The sequence below is a fragment of the Brienomyrus brachyistius genome, chromosome 12, assembly GCF_023856365.1.
Source record: "Brienomyrus brachyistius isolate T26 chromosome 12, BBRACH_0.4, whole genome shotgun sequence".
NCBI lineage: Eukaryota > Metazoa > Chordata > Actinopteri > Osteoglossiformes > Mormyridae > Brienomyrus > Brienomyrus brachyistius.
The window spans coordinates 17,604,659-17,624,258 of record NC_064544.1 but is presented as its reverse complement, the minus strand read 5'-3'; the positions used below and the strand labels follow the sequence as shown (position 1 = coordinate 17,624,258).

General features: G+C 42.9%; 1 protein-coding gene and 2 long non-coding RNA genes across 7 annotated transcripts in view; 1 reads left to right on the top strand and 2 right to left on the bottom strand.

Moving 5' to 3' along the window:
* The window catches only part of LOC125705116 (uncharacterized), a 55,138-nt gene extending 45,133 nt beyond the window's left edge, over positions 1 to 10,005 (bottom strand). Inside the window, exon 1 of one of the 2 annotated variants that reach the window (XR_007381431.1) lies at positions 9,210 to 10,005. This is a non-coding gene — a long non-coding RNA (uncharacterized LOC125705116). Of the gene's footprint in view, positions 1 to 6,565; positions 7,269 to 9,209 lie in introns of those variants that run through there. The other variant, XR_007381428.1, reaches the window with a different exon arrangement.
* Positions 1 to 19,600, top strand: part of LOC125705105 (uncharacterized) — an 80,334-nt gene that overhangs the window by 36,664 nt on the left and 24,070 nt on the right. The window lies entirely within an intron of this gene.
* LOC125705113 (uncharacterized) lies at positions 2,489 to 5,340 on the bottom strand. Its single transcript, XR_007381423.1, has 2 exons — positions 5,061 to 5,340; positions 2,489 to 4,880 (listed from the first exon to the last, which is right to left on the bottom strand). It is a non-coding gene; the product is annotated as an uncharacterized LOC125705113 (long non-coding RNA).

Below are 19,600 nucleotides of genomic sequence, written 5' to 3'. Positions count from 1 at the left end.
GTTTGAGAAACACTGACTTCAGCAAGGCTATTAACTTTCTCAAAGAGTTATGTAACTCCTGCACTGCCAATTCTGCAATAAAAAAATGACATGGAAGCCTTGCAAACCAAGAATCATTGTTTAATAGGGATGTCTGTTCCTGGAAGCCCCCCCCCCCCCAGACGTCAAGCGTAATGATACGGCCTTAATTTGGTCTATAGCTGACTGCTACTACTGAAATCCACATATTCTTTTTTTTTTTTTTTTGCTGGCCTGTGGCTGTGAGGGGGCTTTGGATTTCTCTGGTAGGTTCCCAAGTAGGGGAGCTGCTGGCCTGGACCACTAAGGGGGTTGGTAAGTGCCATTGTTGGAATAGACTTTTGGAAAAATCTTACGAATACATATTTTCTTTCTGCTACCAGCTAAGCTCCTCTGACATGAAGTACACATCAAGATTTTTTATACTAACCCTGGTGTACCCCACTTATTGACCAAAGGCAAAGTACTAAAGGCAATGGGCAAATTAGCAAGAACAATTAATTCAAGCATCCAAAAGGATGCTAATGGATCATTAGCAATAAAATGTGCTAGAGACTGATATCTGTGGCGTACCATCCTCTAACATGGTGGGTTTCTAAATGCTAAGCCTGGGTTTCTAAAACCTGTCTGTGTCTGTACAGTCAGACAGATTGTGTACAAATGGTGGAAGTGTATCAATGGTATTACCCTCCCCAGTTACTCCCCCAATCACTCCAAGGGTAAGGCATGTGATTGTCTGTGAGGTCACAAAAGGACCAACGGTAACTTCTAAGTGGCTAAAAGCCTCTCTTACATTGGTTAATGTTAATGTTCATGAGTCCGCCATCAGGAGAACATTAAGAGAGCACCTCACACCAGTGGTTTGCATGGCAGGGATGCGAGGAGACAGCTGCTGCTTTCCAAAACAACATTTCTTCCCATCTACAGTGTGTTGAAGAGAATGTGGACAAGCCTGAAAGCTATTGGAGTACTGTTTTATGGACAGATGAGACCAAAACAGAACTTTTGGTTCAAATAAGAAGCATTATGTTTGGAGAAAGGAAAACACTGAACCTCATCCCATCTTTGAAACACGGTGGAGATAATATCGTGCTTTGGGCCTGTTTTGCTGTGTCTGGGCAAGAACAACTTGCGTGCAGTTTATTTGAGGAAAACCCAGCAAGATCCCTGAGTTGAGGCATTTTTATATGTAGGAATTGGGTAAAATTCCGGCAAGCCTATGTGCAGGACTGATGAAGACCTGCAACAGGACCGGAAACATTTATTTGCAGTTATTGCTGCAAAAGGGAGTCACACCAAATACTAAAACCAAAAATTCACATACTTTTGCCATTCACAGATTTGTGAAACTGGATTATTTTCAACAATGAATGACTAGGCATGATATTTTTGTCTCATTTGTTGAATTGTGTTCTCTTCACTTACTTTTAGAACTTGTGTGAAAAACTAAGGATGTTTTAAGTCATATTTATCCAGGAATATGGAATATTCTGTAAGGTTTGCTAACTTTCAAGCGCCACTGTACATTCCCACGTCATGCATACACATGTGTGTCCGTGTGCGAGTATGTACATGCAGGCGAAGTATTCAACCTAAATGGCTTCTTATACTAATCACTACACCAACATACACAACAATGAAATGCAGGGAGGTCAGACAGCAGACAGTAAGGCACACACAGCGTCGGTAGTTTACACGATGTATACAGACAAGTGAGGATTGGACAGGATTCATATATGACAATAATGACACAAAGAAGGGCACCTATCACAACAAGCATTTACAATAACACAAACAAGGGGCCATTTACACATCTCCTGGCTCTCTGTGCTGTTCATTGTCATGGATCAGCCCGGGGAATTCCCAGTGACATCACATAGGTATTCCCAGTTTCTAATGCACATGCCTCCAGGGGAATCCCAGTCTGTCAGAACCAACTGATTACAGAAGCCCGTCCTCTCTACGGCTCGTCTCGCTGGAATTTCTTGTAAAGGGGCTACGCCTCCTCCCAGCTGAATCCTAATTTTTCTGATTGGTTACTTCTGCACATCCTGTATGCTGGTTGAATGTTTGAGAGGTTATCATCCATCCACCTGTCTGTCTGTATTTTGACGCCATTTCTGTCCATGAGACCCGTCCTGCCCCCTTCATTGCCCTTGACTATGACTTTGCCTTCCAATTTGGATCCCGTTTTGGCTCTCTGGCTTTGATCTGGACTGTTTGACCGTCTTGCGCCCCAATAAAGCCGCACCCTGTACCTAATACTGCGCAATTGTCCTCCTTTTTCCATGCTGTCTAATCACAGTTAATAAGCTCCGCCATGTGGAACCATTGCGCCGGTGATATAGTATTCAGTCCCCTTCGATTTTTTCACATTTTGCTATGTTGTAGCCTTATAATAATTAAAATTCATTTTCCACCTCATCAGTCTACACTTACAGTACCACATAATGACAAGCTGAAAACATGGTTTCAGAAATTTTTGCCAATTTATTAAAAATAAAAACCTGAAACATCACATTGAAAAAATAATTCAGAACTTTGCTATGAAACTTTATTGACAGTTTAGTCCCATTTCTAATGTACACTTCTGAATGTTCCTCCGGTGGGTAACTGAATTCACCACTGGTGCCTCATTTGTAGGAGCACCAGGGGTGAAAAGTAAGGAAGTACAAGCACTTCATTACTGCACTTAAGTATATTTCTCACATTTCTGTACGTCACGATTTAGCCGTGGACACCTTTGACTTTTACTCTACTACATCTTACAGCAAATATTTACACTTTCAACTCTATTGCATTCCTACTTAGCCTTGCGTTATATTTTACAATAACTTTTCCCGTATCTTTTTTAATCGGATGAAAACAGGGAAAAGTAGCGATGGGACAGACAATACGGAGATTTCGGAGGTTTTCTCGTCAAAGTAAAGCCCAGCGACAGCTACAAGAAGCCAGGCCTTCATGTCCATCATCAGTACCTGACCTCACAAATGCTCTTCTGCAAGAATGGTCAAAAATTCCCATAAACACACTCCATAATCTTGTGGAAAGCCTTTCCAGACACAGCTGTTATAGCTGTAAAGGGGGGACCAACTCCATACTGATGCCTATGGATTTAGAGTGGAATGTCATAAAGGTTCCTGTAGGTGTAATGGCCAGGTGTCCCAATACTTTTGTCCATATAGTGTATATATATGATTAATAAATGAACTGTTTTATGGAAAAGTGTTTTATTTTTAACTTTAAGTTTCGTAAGCAAGTTTTAACACACACATATAGGTCTTTGCGATATGAGCAAAATCTCATGTCCTGATAATATAAATCATGAAATAGCATATTTTCTGTACACAACCCAACACACAGTATATCAGTGTCACAGCTATTGCTGAATCAGCATTAATCATTAGAACTCAATGGAATATGATATTTCTGAAGCTCTTATTATAAACTAGCATTTCATTTTTTAAATGTTTAGATTGGAAAATACAACACTGTCATGCCTGAATTTTTGTATTTAATAAAATAAATGTACAGTAGACATACTTACTGCCGTGTTATATAGTTGCATCAGGAACTACAAGTTCATTGTATTCTTACTTTAACGCGTTAAGCATGTTTACAAGCAAGTACTTACTTTTACTTAAGTAGAAAGGCCAATGTGGTACCTCGACTTTCACTAGAGCACATCGTGCTTGTATCTCGAGAAGGAGGAAAGTAAGTAAAACAAGACCACATTTTTTTTAGCTATAAACATTTGCCTAAAAAGAAATAGTAAAATAAACAATTTCCCTCTAAGTTTTGCCTGGTTCGCTCTTCTATATATTGTACTGAATCCTTTAGATTCACAGTTTGCATTTCCACAAAAAAGATACATATAAGAGATTACAGATAAAACTGAAACAGGACAAAATGAATAACTGTTATAAACAATAACACCAGGAAATTAGCACCTCCCTAAAGATAATATCGCTCAATACTTAATATGAACTTACTCAACCTATATTTTTACAATAATACATCACGAAGCTTTCGTCAGTCATTTTAGTCCAGTCAGTCAGTAATGTCTTGCTTTCGTCGGTTCTTTTCTTTCTTTTTCTTAGCTTATCTGAAATCCATGGAAGTTCAGCTCCCATAAAATCCTGGTAAGGTTAGCTGTTCTCCTTTTGCTTTAAACACGGAAAACTCAGATAACAGTAATATGTATATTTCACATATCGACTACAAAATTATAATGAACTCCTCATCCACTCGGCACCTTCACCACACGATGTGTTTTCCACCGCAGTTACGCGCATTTCTCTTATGTCGTGTAAGAGCAAGGAGTTACCGCATTGTTAAAGTATACCACCCCCTGCTGGGAAAAAATGAGTTCTTCTTAACCCAACTAAAAATTCAGCCAGACTGCCCCGCAAATTTAGGGGGTTATATGTTTATTTCTATTTTTATTGAAGTAAATTTTTGAGCACGCCCTCCACCACTGAAAAGCACAGAACTGTCTGTAATGGACCGGCCAGCATAACTTTAAATAATATTAATAATAATAATAATAATCTTTATGGAGTAACATATGTATGTAGAGAAGTATAAGTGCAACTGAAATTTGACTATTGTTTCAAAAATAAAATAAAAAATACAAACGATACTACAGTATAAAATGCAGCAAAAGTTAAAATGATTTTGATGATGACAGAAAGTAACGTTGTATGATAATTTCAGCAGAACCTGAAATGTAATAAAATTCATTCTTCATGTTTTGCCAGGCAGACAGGAGGTGTTACTGCTGATCCAGCTTCTCCTTCACCTGCTGAACCCAGCGATGGCTGGGATCGACACACAGTTCTTTGCCCTTTTTGGTGTAAAATCTGAAAATTGGAAAAAAAAAAAAAAACATGGGTCTTCTTCTCACTTATTACAATCTTTCTTCATATGTATCGATCCCTGAAGTAAAAGTCATTCATATTATAAACATTTTGCACACAACAAACCTTAAATCACAAAGCAGTAATAGGTCAAAACAATACATGAAAAGAGTAAATATTTACATAATTCCAGGTTTAGCGCAGTCTGCTCTGGTCTCTTTATATCCAGTTATCAGATACATCCTCAGTCTTCCAAGAAAGTATCTAAAACAGCACTCATCTGGTCCATAGCTATCTGGACAGACATGAAGAACAGAAAATGTATGTACTGTACAGACTACATACAAAATATATACAGCCACTCTGAACACATACATTAAAAATGCACATTGAAAAACTAGTCAGAACTGTATTCATATCTCACAATTGGGTCCATAATCTTAATGAATCATTTAAATCTAAGATACTGACAAAGTTCTGATAAAAGCTGTGAGATGCTGCAGACTTACTATTTGCCAGAGAGGAGGACAGCAGCACTGTCATCAGGAGGAAGAAGGCAGAGATCTGATGGGACTTCATGATTCCACTGGATGTCTGTGAAGATCAGTGTCGCTCCTGCAGCTAAACTGAGGCCAGCAGAGTCGAACCACGTCCATTTATAGGGGGGTTGTGTGTCTGCAGGTGGAGGGGGTGGGCAGGGATAGGCAGTGTTTATGATACATGTGTTTAAAAATCCAGTAGGTGGCAGCAGGAGTCACCGACAAAGAGTACAGGAAGAGTAGTAGAGGTAGCTGTGGTGAGCTGCCATATGAGGAGGCCCCTTGCCTCCCGTTGATCTTCTGTAATGTTTCATTCTGTCCAGACATAACGAGGTATGTGACTTTTAAAAGCAGCACTGTTGTGACATTCTGAAATGAAATTCATCGAGTCCGGGGTGGGGTCCAGGATAATTTTATCATAAGGATTTTCAAAATACCATGGATTATTGCCTTATTGCTTTAATACTGTACTGCCCTGGCCTTTACTGATAACTTTAAAACTGTTGATAAAAGTTTTACCCATTTCATTTCACTGCCTGTATTTGTGTTTACTGCATTTGGGACTACAAAGGGGTGAGAAATTTCTGGAAACTTTCCTGAAATTTTCCAAGACGAAGTTTAGCTGGGGAATTTTGGAAATGTTGAACTCCATGGAGCCCTGCAAGCTGTCAGATACAGCAAAGAAAGCAAATGAGGAATACAACATGGAATATAACTTATAAGCAGTGCGTACTGATGTAGATGCTTATTTTGAGGTGTTTTTACACACATATAATTACTTACAGGCATTTGGTTATACGATGATATCACTGCCATCAAGTTTTTTTGTTGTTTTAAACTACATTTAAATTCCCTATTATAGGCTAGCCTGCAATTTTGCAGACTTTAAGTTTATTTTCATTAATTTCCATGGAAAGTTTTCATCTTTGAAAATTCCCACAATTTTCCTGAGACTAGGAATCTGTTCCAGCTGGTTCAAACCCTAGGAATGTCTAGAGTGATTCTACTCCGTTGGGCCCTTCAGCAAACATGCAATTGCTTCATCCTGGGTATGACATTAACCCACATCCAGCCCTATAAAGAGGCCTTTATACAAGGAATAAACTTGCGAGTTGTTGGCAGGATTGGCACTCCAGCCACTGGGAAAACCTCACACTGGTCCATTCAGACTAGTGTGGTGCTGAGATCCATCCATCCATCCATCCATTATCCTCCGCTTATCCGGGGTCGGGTCGCGGGGGCAGCAGTCTCAGCAGGGAAGCCCAGACTTCCCTCTCCCCGGCCACTTCTTCTAGCTCCTCTGGGGGGATCCCGAGGCGTTCCCAGGCCAGTCTCTCCAGCGTGTCCTGGGTCTTCCCCGGGGCCTCCTCCCAGTGGGACATGCCCGGAACACCTCCCCAGGGAGGCGTCCCGGAGGCATCCGGATCAGATGCCCGAGCCACCTCATCTGGCTCCTCTCGATGCGGAGGAGCAGCGGCTCTACTCTGAGTCCCTCCCGAATGACTGAACTCCTCACCCTATCTCTAAGGGAGAGTCCAGCCACCCTGCGGAGGAAACTCATTTCGGCCGCTTGTACCCGCGATCTCGTTCTTTCAGTCACTACCCAAAGCTCATGACCATAGGTGAGGGTAGGAACGTAGATCGACTGGTAAATCGAGAGCTTCGCCTTTTGGCTCAGCTCTCTCTTCACCATGACAGACCGATGCAGCGCCCGCATGACTGCTGACGCCGCACCGATCCGCCTGTCGACCTCCCGCTCCATCGTTCCCCCACTCGTGAACAAGATCCCGAGATACTTAAACTCCTCCACTTGGGGGAGGACCCCATCTCCAACCCGGAGAGAGCACTCTACCCTTTTCCGGCTGAGAACCATGGTCTCGGATTTAGAGGTGCTGATTCTCATCCCAACCGCTTCACACTTGGCTGCGAACTGCCCCAGTGAGAGCTGAAGGTGCTGAGATATTGCCCAAAAATAAATATCCTTTAAGACATTTGGGAAGTTAGTTGTATGTGAGACCACGAATGAAGCCTGATTAGGGCTGGGAATTAACTGCAGAGACGTCTGGCTGTGAAGTGGCCTTAACAAGCATTACTTCTGTGTGAGATTCAGAAACTACTTTTGAGCCACATTAGAGCCAGATCTGAACCTCAGCCTGACCTCTTCTGGCTGACATGTGGCCCTGATGCGGAAACCAGCAGTGATGTGCTGAAATGCCATCATTCCATGTCGTAAGTGGGCCAGATCTGGCCCAGAATTATTTTGGTTTGGTTCGGATTAAGTTTTCCAAAGTGGGTTACTTCTGGCTTTCATCCATTTTCCAGTGCAATTTGAAATCTCCAAAGAAGAAGATGATTTATTTCTGATGAGACAAAGAACAAAGATGTTTACGAACTGGCCCTTCGCCAGTTACTGGCCATCATGTCTGAATCATACAGTTGGAACTCGTTGGTTAATTCAATAGGCTCTCCAAATGTACTGTCATTAAGCATTTTTAATTAAGTTTCTCAACAGAAGTAAAATGTCTGTTCTGTCATGTACATTCGAAGGTTTAGATCTTCTGTAATCTCGAAATTTGATATGTATGCATTGACCTATGTACTATTAAAATAATTACAATTTTGCAGGTATATATATATATATATATATATATATATATATATATATATATATATATATATATATATATATATATATATATATATATATATATATATATATATATATATATATATATATATATATATATATGGGGGCGGCGTGGTGGTGCAGTGGTTAGCACTGTCGTCTCACACCTCTGGGACCCGGGTTCGAGTCTCCGCCTGGGTCACATGTGTGTGGAGTTTGCATGTTCTCCCCATGTCGTCGTGGGGTTTCCTCCGGGTACTCCGGTTTCCCCCCACAGTCCAAAAACATGCTGAGGCTAATTGGAGTTACTAAATTGCCCGTAGGTGTGCATGTGTGAGTGAACGGTCTGTGAGTGTGCCCTGCGATGGGCTGGGCCCCCATACTGAGTTGTTCCCTGCCTCGTGCCCATTGCTTCTGGGATAGGCTCCGGACCCCCCGCGACCCAGTAGGATAAGCGGTTTGGAAAATGGATGGATGGATATATATATATATATTACCAATGATTATTTACAGTTATCTATCTGCAACAGTTGACAGGTAGCCTATACCAAGGTCTAAGAATATGAAGGGGGAGGCAGAAAAAGGCTCAGCCTGACATGGGAGAATGTTGTTTTTTCAAATTTTCAGATTTTCAAAAGTGAAAGGGAATTCATTTCATAGAATCACTCATTGAATGATTCTTATTGCATTTCACTGGATGTTTTTATCCAAAGAACACCTTCTAGTGATTGATAAAGCAGGTCTGTCCGCCTCTGGAATAACTAGGTGTTTGAGGGATTTTCCTCAAGGACCTAAGAGTGACATCATTCTCCTGAATAAGGGATTCAAAGCAGGAACTTTCCCTTCACATATACAGCATACCAGCCTGCTGAAGCACACACCACCCCTGCAGCTGATGTGACTGTAGGATGATGGCAAAAGCATAAAGGATTTATTCATTTGAAACATGCCAGCCTCCAAACTCTAACTCACATACTTAACTGTTTGTAGACACAGTTCTCTATATGGCAACAAAGTTTGGATTTCAGCTGCTGTTATTATGTCCAGGTCCGTACGTTTTTGTGTATGTGTATCCTGCATTATTACGCCTTTAATTTTTCATATGTGAATCATGTTGAACAGCGGAAGCTGTTTTTAATTAAAGTGCTGTATAAATAGTTTACTTACCATGTGAAATGATTCTCATTACACTTTAGCCAAAGAGACATTTTCTAGTGCTTGATGAAGCAGCATGCGTCACTCCCTGGAGTAACTGGGATTTATGGGGTTTCCCAGCCCACTGAACTGCACATTCCGAAGCTGATGTAACAGCAGGATATTAGTAAAGAAGGAGGAAAATTCCAATACACACATCATTCATTTGTATTTTTATATGACATGCACACATCCGTACGCCCAATTTTAACCTTTTTCTACCACTGCGCTCCCAGGGCCAGGTGGTCAGTGAGGGGGTCTGCCTCTCTCTGTCAATATGTATGAAATAGAGCAATAGAATATAATATGCATAAAATGTATTAATAATTGTTAGACAGAAAGTTATTCTGAAAACCCAAGGGATGTGCATTGTTCCCTGTTGTCCACTGATCAAAGCACACTTGACTAGATGTGCCTGTCTTGTCTAGTTTTAAAGTTATTAACCCATTCATAGGCTCACAGATGCGACACAATTCAGAAGTTACCTATTATTTGCTGTTAAGTAATGTAATGCTCCCTAAAGTTTCATTACTGTGATGTTACGCGGTATCAGGTATAGGGTGCGGCTTTATTGGGGTGCAAGACAATGTCATAGTGAAATAGTCCAGATCAGAGGCAGAGAGTCAAAACAGGATCCCGATCAGAAGGCAAAGTCATAGTCATGGGCAGACGAAGGTCGGACGATGTGCGGAGACGATCGAAGGGGCAGGACGGCTCTCATGGTCTACGAACCGAAATTGGGTTAAAATATCGGCAAGCAGGCAGACAGATGCAGAACTCAAGGGTAAACCAAGAAGATCTCGCACCCGGCTGGCATGTGCAGAAATAGCCAAGTGAATTAGAAAAGTTAAGAAACACCTGTGTGAACAGTCATATACTGTACTAGATGGGCTTATGCAATCAGGCGGTTTAAGCAGACCGGGATTCCCATAAAGGCGTGGGCAAAGTAAAAGTTGTTGTTAATTGATTATGTGTATTTAGTACTTCCGTGTCTGTCTTACCCCTGTCTGGTCATTGACGTTCATGCTTGCGTTGTGTCCTGTGGTTTTTATAATTTCTAAATAAATCCCCATTTACTGTACCTGATTTCATGATGTCTGTGCTGCTTCCCCGGACAGATCTGTGACAGAATGACTGGACCCAAAGAGAAGACGCCTCTCCTCAGCGAGCCGGAATACCTCAATCTTTTAGACGAGGTAATATACTGCCTCGGACAGCCCGAGGTAAAAGAGGACCCCGCGGCGCGAGCCATCACTCGCCGGTCGAGGGAGATCCGACAATGGATCTCCCCTTCTGAGGATCCGCACCTAACGGAGGAGGTGCGGATGAATATAAACAGATAATCCCACGACAAAAGGCGATGGTACTGCAACCCCAGTTATTGGTGGTACTGCATCTCGTGTACGCATTGCGTTAACTCCTCATGTAGATGCACCTATGACGCGTGGAATGAACGCAGAAAGAACTTGGCATTTGGTTACTACTTTACTCTTATCTTTCTTAGCTTATCTGTCTCACTTACTCCTGCTTCTCTTTTTTGTCCTCCTAATCTGTCTCTCCTCTTCGGCCAGCTCAGCCACTGCAATATTTTACATGTGCTAAAAATAAAATTGATTAATTAATTAATTAAGTAAGTAAATAACATAAAAAGAAATTGATCAACATGAGGGGCCTATACAGAGTTTATAGAGCCCCTCATGGTAAAGCAATCTGCATCTGCTCCACCCCTGGTGGTTCCTGATCCCCTGGATCCTTCCCCTGACCCTGAGGAGGTTCCGGACCATCGGACCAGCACTCCTCTATCTCCGGGGGGGAGGAGCTTGAGTGGGACCACTCGGGGATATCCCTGGTGACTGCCTCTGTGAGCTCCTCTGGTGTGTTGCTCTGACCATTGCCCCAGCGTGGCAGATGCCGGCCTGGACCTCGACTCTCCGTGTCCAGACGGGGGAGAAGGCACTTGCATAGGGTTTGGGTCTTGCCCACTCTGCCACCTAGCTTGCCTTCGGTCCCCCTGACTTTGGCTCGGCGATTGCCTGCGGGTCCTCCTGCACCTGCTTGGCGGTCGCCTTCGGTCCTTCCTCCTTCGCCTCAGTGGTTGCCTGTGGTGCCTCCTCCAGTGTCCCCTTTGCCTATACAGAGTTTATAGAGCCCCTCATGGTAAAGCAAACATGTTTGGCACAGCAGTGGAATTTAGACCATAATTCTGCTAAAGCTGCTGGACAGGAAATGTAAAAAAAAGAAAAGAAAAAAAATGCTTGGCGGCCATGATGCGTACACGTGTTCTCTGTTAGCATCGAGTATAAATCAGCCCTATATGCTGCCTTGCAGACCATACTGCAGGATTCCAGCCGCTCAGCTGCACCGGCATGTAGTGAGATCAGAGGGGGGGTCACAAGAGGTGCAAAGGCTCAGTCTATAAATTTTCACCAGCAGAAACCGGGTGACATTATTTCTTGTCTAGAAGTTGCTTCCCTGGTAGATGCAGAGCAGACGCAGAGGGCTCTCCCAATCTGCTCTATGTGTCCAGGTTTTGTGGCTCCTGAGAGACGTCACTCTTCCCTTTTAGCAGGATGCCCAAATCTGCACTTTATTAACCTCTGGAAGCCCTGTACATGTTTGACTCTAGTCTGGACTTGTATAGCGAAACAGCAAAGCAGAAATCCCAGCTACGCTGAAAATGCCAGTGGTGAACACTGGCAAATGCCAGTGGAGAGTTGTAATGGACTCCAGCTAGATCCGAAGTTATAGAGTTATAAAGTTATAGAAGTTATAGAGTTATAGCTGCCGTCAGTGTATTCCAGCATTCTGACCCACAGGTCAGATGTGCTGTCGCCTGCTTGTGTTTCCTGTGGGTGTCGGAAGCTGAAATTACATGTTGTTTTCCATTTCCTCACACATTCCTCACAAATGCAATTTTTACCCTCATCCCTGCTAAGTAAAGCTCTTGGTAAAATTTAGTCAGTGTCGGTCGTCACATTGAAGTCACATCCTGGATGTTGTACGTATGTCTGCCTATATTAAGATTAAGATTAAGATTGCCTTTATTAGTCCCACGGGTGGGAAATTTGTGTTATACAGCAGCAAAGTGGACAGTGCAGCAGAAATAAGCAGAATACAGAAAAAAATCAAGTATCAAACAATATAAATAAGAGATATAAATAAAATACAATACAATATATACAATACAATACAATACAATACAAGATGGTATGTGCTTAGTGTTTGTTGTGAAGTCTGATGGCAGATGGAAGGAAAGACCTGCGGTATCTCTCTGTCGCACACCTTGGATGCACCAGTCTGTCGCTGATGGAGCTGCTCAGTACTGATAGTGTGTCCTGTAAGGGGTAGGAGATGTCCTCCAACAGGGAATGTAGCTTAGTGTTGGGGAAAGCGCCCGGCATTTCCACCCCAACTCCACACTACACTTTGAATTACGAGACAACACACTTTAAAGTTTTACTTGCGCAAGGGTACCCACACTCTCAGCAGAATGTGCTACAAAGGGTGGTTCCCCTTGGCTCCTTTATTTATAGTCAGTGGGAGGCGCAGGGGTCTCGCAAAATAGGGAGGTGAGAACAAGAAGAGAAAGTTCTGGTTTTGCTAAGCTGGGAATGCTATTATTAATATAATCTAAAGTATGAGGCTAGAGGAAAACAAAATAATGTATATACATATTTACATTCATTGCTGATGATACAGGAGTGATAACAAAATGATTAATAACAGTTTCTTCAACCTAACAGTCCCTCCTGTTTATCATGACAGTATGATCAGAAGCATCAGTATTGTACAAGGTGCAAAAGCATTTCCAGTACAACCGTCATTTAGATCACATCATCATCATCCTAACTGTGGAGTACAGAAAACGCGCAGGAGTCGTCCGTCCTGTTTATCATAGAAAAACATCTAATTTCTTCAGGTCCGAAACCCTGCGCGGGTGCTTTTGGCTCGGCCGTCATTATGAATTACATGTCTTCTTCATCGCCATCGCTGGAAACAGGCTCTGTCTCCATATTTTGGGTAAGGGAGAGAAATATTGTACTGCGTGTCCGAAAAGCGGCATTAATAAACATTTTAAAACATGGTATAACTGTCATAAAACAACAGAAAAACAAAATAAAAAACAAAAGAAAAGATGCGGCACATTTGGCCTGGGACATATTCATGGGTTTTCCATATACAGTGGGTCCTTCACTATGAGTAGGCATCACAGAACAAACATAGGAAACCGCCACACATTGTGTTTTTTGTCATAGCTCCAACAGGAGCCTGGTACGGGTTGGTAGTCATTGTTACTGTGCATCTCGTAAGAACATCTCTACATCCCTCCACTGCATCTGGGGTGGTTTTGATGGAGATACGTGTGGTGTTCCCCCTCTCTGAACACAGCCTGTTGTTTATTAGATAAGATGACTGAGGCAGCAGAAAAGCCAGTAGTGGAGTTAACATACATACAGGTCCTTCTCAAAAAATTAGCATATTGTGAAAAAGTTCATTATTTTCTGTAATGTACTGATAAACATTAGACTTTCATATATTTTAGATTCATTACACACAACTGAAGTAGTTCAAGCCTTTTATTGTTTTAATATTGATGATTTCGGCATACAGCTCATGAAAACCCAAAATCTCAAAAAATTAGCATATTTCATCCGACCAATAAAAGAAAAGTGTTTTTAATACCAAAAAAGTCAACCTTCAAATAATTATGTTCAGTTATGCACTCAATACTTGGTCGGGAATCCTTTTGCAGAAATGACTGCTTCAACACTAGAACTGCCAAATCTACGCGTATTTTCGTAAATTCCCTGGGCCTAACACCTACTAGCATCCCTGCTGAGAGTTTCTTGGGCCATTGTCCTCCTGCTTTTGTTGTGCAAACACACCCATTACCTGTGAGGCCTGGCACATTTGCATTTTTTTACTCAGAGCAGCTAAAATCCAAGGCAGGCTAAACCTCTGTGTGTGACATGGAAACCTTCACAAAAGTCTGCCATATCTATACCAAATATCCCACACACTGACTGACCTGCAAATATGAAAGACACACATTCACAAAATATATGGAAGCACAAGTCTGTTTTATTTATAAAAAAAATTGAGTGTTTCAAACTTTGCAGTGTTTGCAGACCCAGTGACCATCATGCCTGCATTTGGCGCAAGTGAATTTGTAACACTTTGAACTGGTAAACCTGCTGCGGTTTCTGTTGCAGTTCTCCTGTACCTGACACTGAGTTGTCCATACAAGTCCTGGCACAGCAGCAGCCTTCCTCTGTCCCCATAGCCTTTTGTGGCATAAATTGGCAATGGAGTTCCTTGGCTAGATGACTCAAAAATAATCTTCTTTTGCCTTCCCACCCTGTACATGCCTTGTACAGAACGTAGGAATTTGCCACCACCAGGTCCAGCATGTTGTAAAATATAGCTACTGGCCACCTGCATGTTGCTGCTCTTACGGAATACATGCGCGCCATTTGGTCCAACACATTTACACCACACTATAACAGCAGAGAGAGAGAGAGTCATGAGTGTATTTGCTTTTTTTCTACCTTCTTTCTATATAGGCCTGTATAGTACATATCAGAAAACATTGTAGCACTGATGTAAAATTATACACACATTCACATACCTTCATGTGGTTATAGTCTGTTATCATGTTGGGTTTCCTCTTTCTGCCTTCACAGATCGCCACATCTTGGTCCAAAGAACTCAGAACACACACAATCTTGTTTTTTTAGGTGCATAAATTGTCAAGGAGACACTGCCACTTCTAAGCACTGACGCGGAGAATTCCTCTTGCTGTGCAGTGTCCTTTGAAATTGGAGGAAGTTCATACCAAACTTTATTCCCTGTGCTCAGTAGTGTTGTTTTGCACTGAAGCAGTCTATGTGACAGTGCCAGTGAGGTGAAGAAATTGTCCGTTGTGACATTTCTACCGTCATCCAGAAATGGCTCCATCAGACTCATGACCATGTACTGGGCATGGTGAATAACGTTTGCCGTGAACTTCCTCCATTGGCAAAGGACACTGCACAGGGAGAGGAATTCTCCACGTCAGTGTTTAGAATGGCGCGCATGTATTCAGTACAAGCAGCAACAAGCAAGTGGCCAGTAGCTGTGTTTTACAACATGCTGGACTTGGTGGCGGTGAATGCCTACGTTCTGTACAAAGCATCTACAGGGTGGAAAGGAAAAAGAAGATTGTTTCCGATTCTTCTAGCCAAGGAACTCCATTGCCAAATACAGGGATGATGGTCACTGGGTTTTCAAACGCTGCAAACACAGACTTTGAAAGATAGACAGACTGTGTGGGACAGTAACCACTGAGACAAAAGGCAGAAAGATGACGAAGAGATGAACCTGGAACTGAGGCACGGATACATCAATTTTTACATGAACAGCCAAACATGAACAGCTGGAGAGATCACACAAAAACAAAATTCACTTTTGGTGTTATAATTCAGTGATGGCCAATGAAAATGAAATGACATTTTATTCTGTATGTGTATGAGCATGTCAAAAACCATGGACCATGACTTCACTCAGCTTATGACATTTATATACAAACATGCATTGGAGACTGAAGTGTTAGCATGTTTTCATATTATTCATTTCATTCTATTAGCAACTTTTCATTCTATTTTCACTCCATTTGTTTTATAAATAACACAGACTTGTGTTTCCATATATTTTGTGAATGTGCGTCTTTCATATTTGCAGGTCAGTCAGCGTGTGGGATATTTGGTATAGATATGGCAGACTTTTGTGAAGGTTTCCATGTCACACACAGAGGTTTAGCCTGCCTTGGATTTGAGCTATTCTGAGTAAAAAATGCAAATGTCCCAGGCCTCACAGGTAATGGGTGTGTTTGCACAACAAAAGCAGGAGGAGGATGGGGCTGAAGACCTGCGAAAATCACAGCAGGGGTGACAAACACCTTGGGACTCTCAGCAGAGAATAAAAACTCGGCAAATCTAGTGTCAATGCGGCGTGGCATGGAAGCAATCAGCCTGTGGCACTGCTGAGGTGTTATGGAGGCCCAGGATGCTTCGATAGCGGCCTTAAGCTCATCCAGAGTGTTGGGTCTTGCGTCTCTCAACTTTCTCTTCACAATATCCCACAGATTCTCTATGAGGTTCAGGTCAGGAGAGTTGGCAGGCTAATTGAGCACAGTAATACCATGGTCAGTAAACCATTTACCAGTGGTTTTGGCACTGTGAGCAGGTGCCAGGTCGTGCTGAAAAATGAAATCTTCATCTCCATAAAGCTTTTCAGCAGATGGAAGCATGAAGTGCTCCAAAATCTCCTGATAGCTAGCTGCATTGACCCTGCCCTTGATAAAACACAGTGGACCAACACCAGCAGCTGACATGGCACCCCAGACCATCACTGACTGTGGGTACTTGACACTGGACTTCAGGAATTTTGGCATTTCCCTCTCCCCAGTCTTCCTCCAGACTCTGGCACCTTGATTTCCGAATGACATGCAAAATTTGCTTTCATCCGAAAAAAGTACTTTGGACCACTGAGCAACAGTCCAGTGCTGCTTCCCTGTAGCCCAGGTCAGGCGCTTCTGCCGCTGTTTCTGGTTCAAAAGTGGCTTGACCTGGGGAATGCGGCACCTGTAGCCCATTTTCTGCACACGCCTGTACACGGTGGCTCTGGATGTTTCTACTCCAGACTCAGTCCACTGCTTCCGCAGGTCCCCCAAGGTCTGGAATCGATCCTTCTCCACAATCTTCCTCAGGGTCCGGTCACCTCTTCTCGTTGTGCGGCGTTTTCTGCCACACTTTTTCCTTCCCACAGACTTCCCACTGAGGTCCCTTGATACAGCACTCTGGGAAAAAATAGAGAAAAAGTGCTATATAAATGCAGTCCATTTACACACCTTCATGTGGTTATAGTCTGTCATCATGTTGGGTGTCCTCTTTCTGCCATCACGGATCGCCACATCTTGGTCCAAGGAACTCAGAACACACACAGTCAGAACACACACTGTGTGTTACAACATGCTGGACTTGGTGGCGGTGAATGCCTGCGTTCTCTTCAAAGCATCTACAGGGTGGAAAGGAAAAAGAAGATTGTTTCTGATTCTTCTAGCCAAGGAACTCCATTGCCAAACGCAGGGATGATGATCACTGGGTTTTCACACGCTGCAAACACAGACTTTGAAAGATAGACAGACTGTGTGGGACAGTAACCACTGAGACAAAGATGACGAAGAGATGAACCTGGAACTGAGGCACGGATACATCAATTTTTACATAAACAGCCAAACATGCAAAGCTGGAGAGATCACACAAAAACAAAATTCACTTTTGGTGTTATAATTCAGTGATGGCCAATGAAAATGAAATGACATTTTATTCTGTATGTGTACGAGCATGTCAAAAACCATGGACCATGACTTCACTCAAATTATGACATTTATATACAAACATGCATTGGAGACTGAAGTGTTAGCATGTTTTCATTTTATTCATTTCATTCTATTAGCAACTTTCCATTCTATTTTCACTAATTTTTTTATAAATAAAACAAATAACAAACAAAATATAACAAAATGATTAATAACAGTTTCTTCAACCTAACACTTAGTCAACGTTCTCCTGTCGTTCACCACCTCCACTGAGTCAGGGGGACCTCCCAAGACAGAGCTGGCTTTTTTAATCAGCCTGTTCAGTTTTCTCCTCTCCCCAGTAGAGATGCTGCTGCCCCAGCAGACCACAGCATAGAAGATGACTGACGCCACCACAGAATCATAAAAGGTCTTCAGGAGTGGCCCTTGCACTCCAAAGGACCTCAGTCTGCGTAGCAGATACAATCTGCTCTGACCTTTACTGTAAATAGCATTAGTATTGTGGGTCCAGTCCAGTTTGTTGTTCAGATGAACACCCAGATACTTGTAGGAGTCAACAATCTGAATGTCCATCCCCTGGATGATGATTGGTGTGGATGGAGGACGTTTGTGCCTCCGAAAATCCACTACCAGTTCTTTGGTCTTTCCAGCATTGATATGGAGGTTGTTCAGTTGGCACCATTCCACAAAGTCTTGGGTCATTTCTCTGTACTCCTTGTCATCCTCATTAGCAATGAGGCCATCAATTGCGGAGTCATCAGAGAATTTTTGCAGAAAACAGTTGGTCGAGTTGTGTGAGAAGCCCGCAGTGTATGTAGTGAAGAGAAATGGGGCCAGGACGGTTCCCTGTGGGGCCCCTGTACTGCACATGACTGTGTCAGACACACAGTCCAGTATCTTCACATATTGCGGTCGATTCGTTAGATAGTCCATGATCCAGGAGGTGAGGTGGGGGCCCACTCCTGTGTACAGTAACTTGTCCCTCAGTCTTGTGGGTATGATGGTGTTGAAAGCACTGGAGAAATCAAAAAACATGATTCTCACAGTGCTCCCAGGCTTTTCGAGGTGATAGAGGGATCTGTGTAGGAGATGAATAATCGCATCATCTACCCCAATGCCAGGCTGGTAGGCAAACTGAAGTGGGTCCAGTGAAGGGCTCACTAGGGGTCGAAGGTGGACCAGAACCAACCGCTCCAGGGTCTTCATCAGGTGGGATGTGAGCGCTACCGGCCTGTAGCTGTTGAGGTCTTTAGGCTGCGTTGTCTTAGGTACTGGTATCACACAAGATGTTTTCCATAGCTGTGGTACCTTCCCTAGCTTCAAGCTCAGGTTGAATATATACGCAACTATCCCACACAATTGGTCTGCACAGGATTTCAGAACTCCTGAGCTAATACCATGTGGACCCATCGCCTTCCTTACTTTGATCCTTCTGAGTTCACACCTTACCTTGTCTTTACTGAGATACAAGTCGGGGCAAAGTTGCTGAGTATTGGGGGTAGTAGCTTGAGGTGAGAGACAGTATGCAGGGAATGTGGTAAAGGTGTGAAGTGGTGATAAGGCGGGGGAGGGGGGGCAGTAGCTAGAAGGCTCGGATGAAGGTGTAGATGACTGAGGAACAAAGGGCAGGACATGGTGAGGGGCAGATGATGAATCAAACCTGTTAAAGAAGTGATTCAGTTCATTCGCCCACTTACTGTCCCTTACTGGCTGGGAACGGCGCTCTTTGTATATGACTGTGAGCCTGCTTCTCTGTAGACTGTAACTGGAATTCGTGTGAGCCACTTCAGCCAATGGGCTGTGCAGCACGACTGTAGTGTGTTGTGATTGTTTTGATATTGTTTTGTGACCAGACACGAGCCCGTTGTGTGCTAGTTTCAGCCAGCCATCTTTATTCTCCCGAGCTCCGCCCCATCACACTCCGTCAAACATCTGTGCATCAGGATAACTATAGATTAACATATCATGACATCCCCTGTTCTTTTCTTTTCTTTTTTTTTTACAA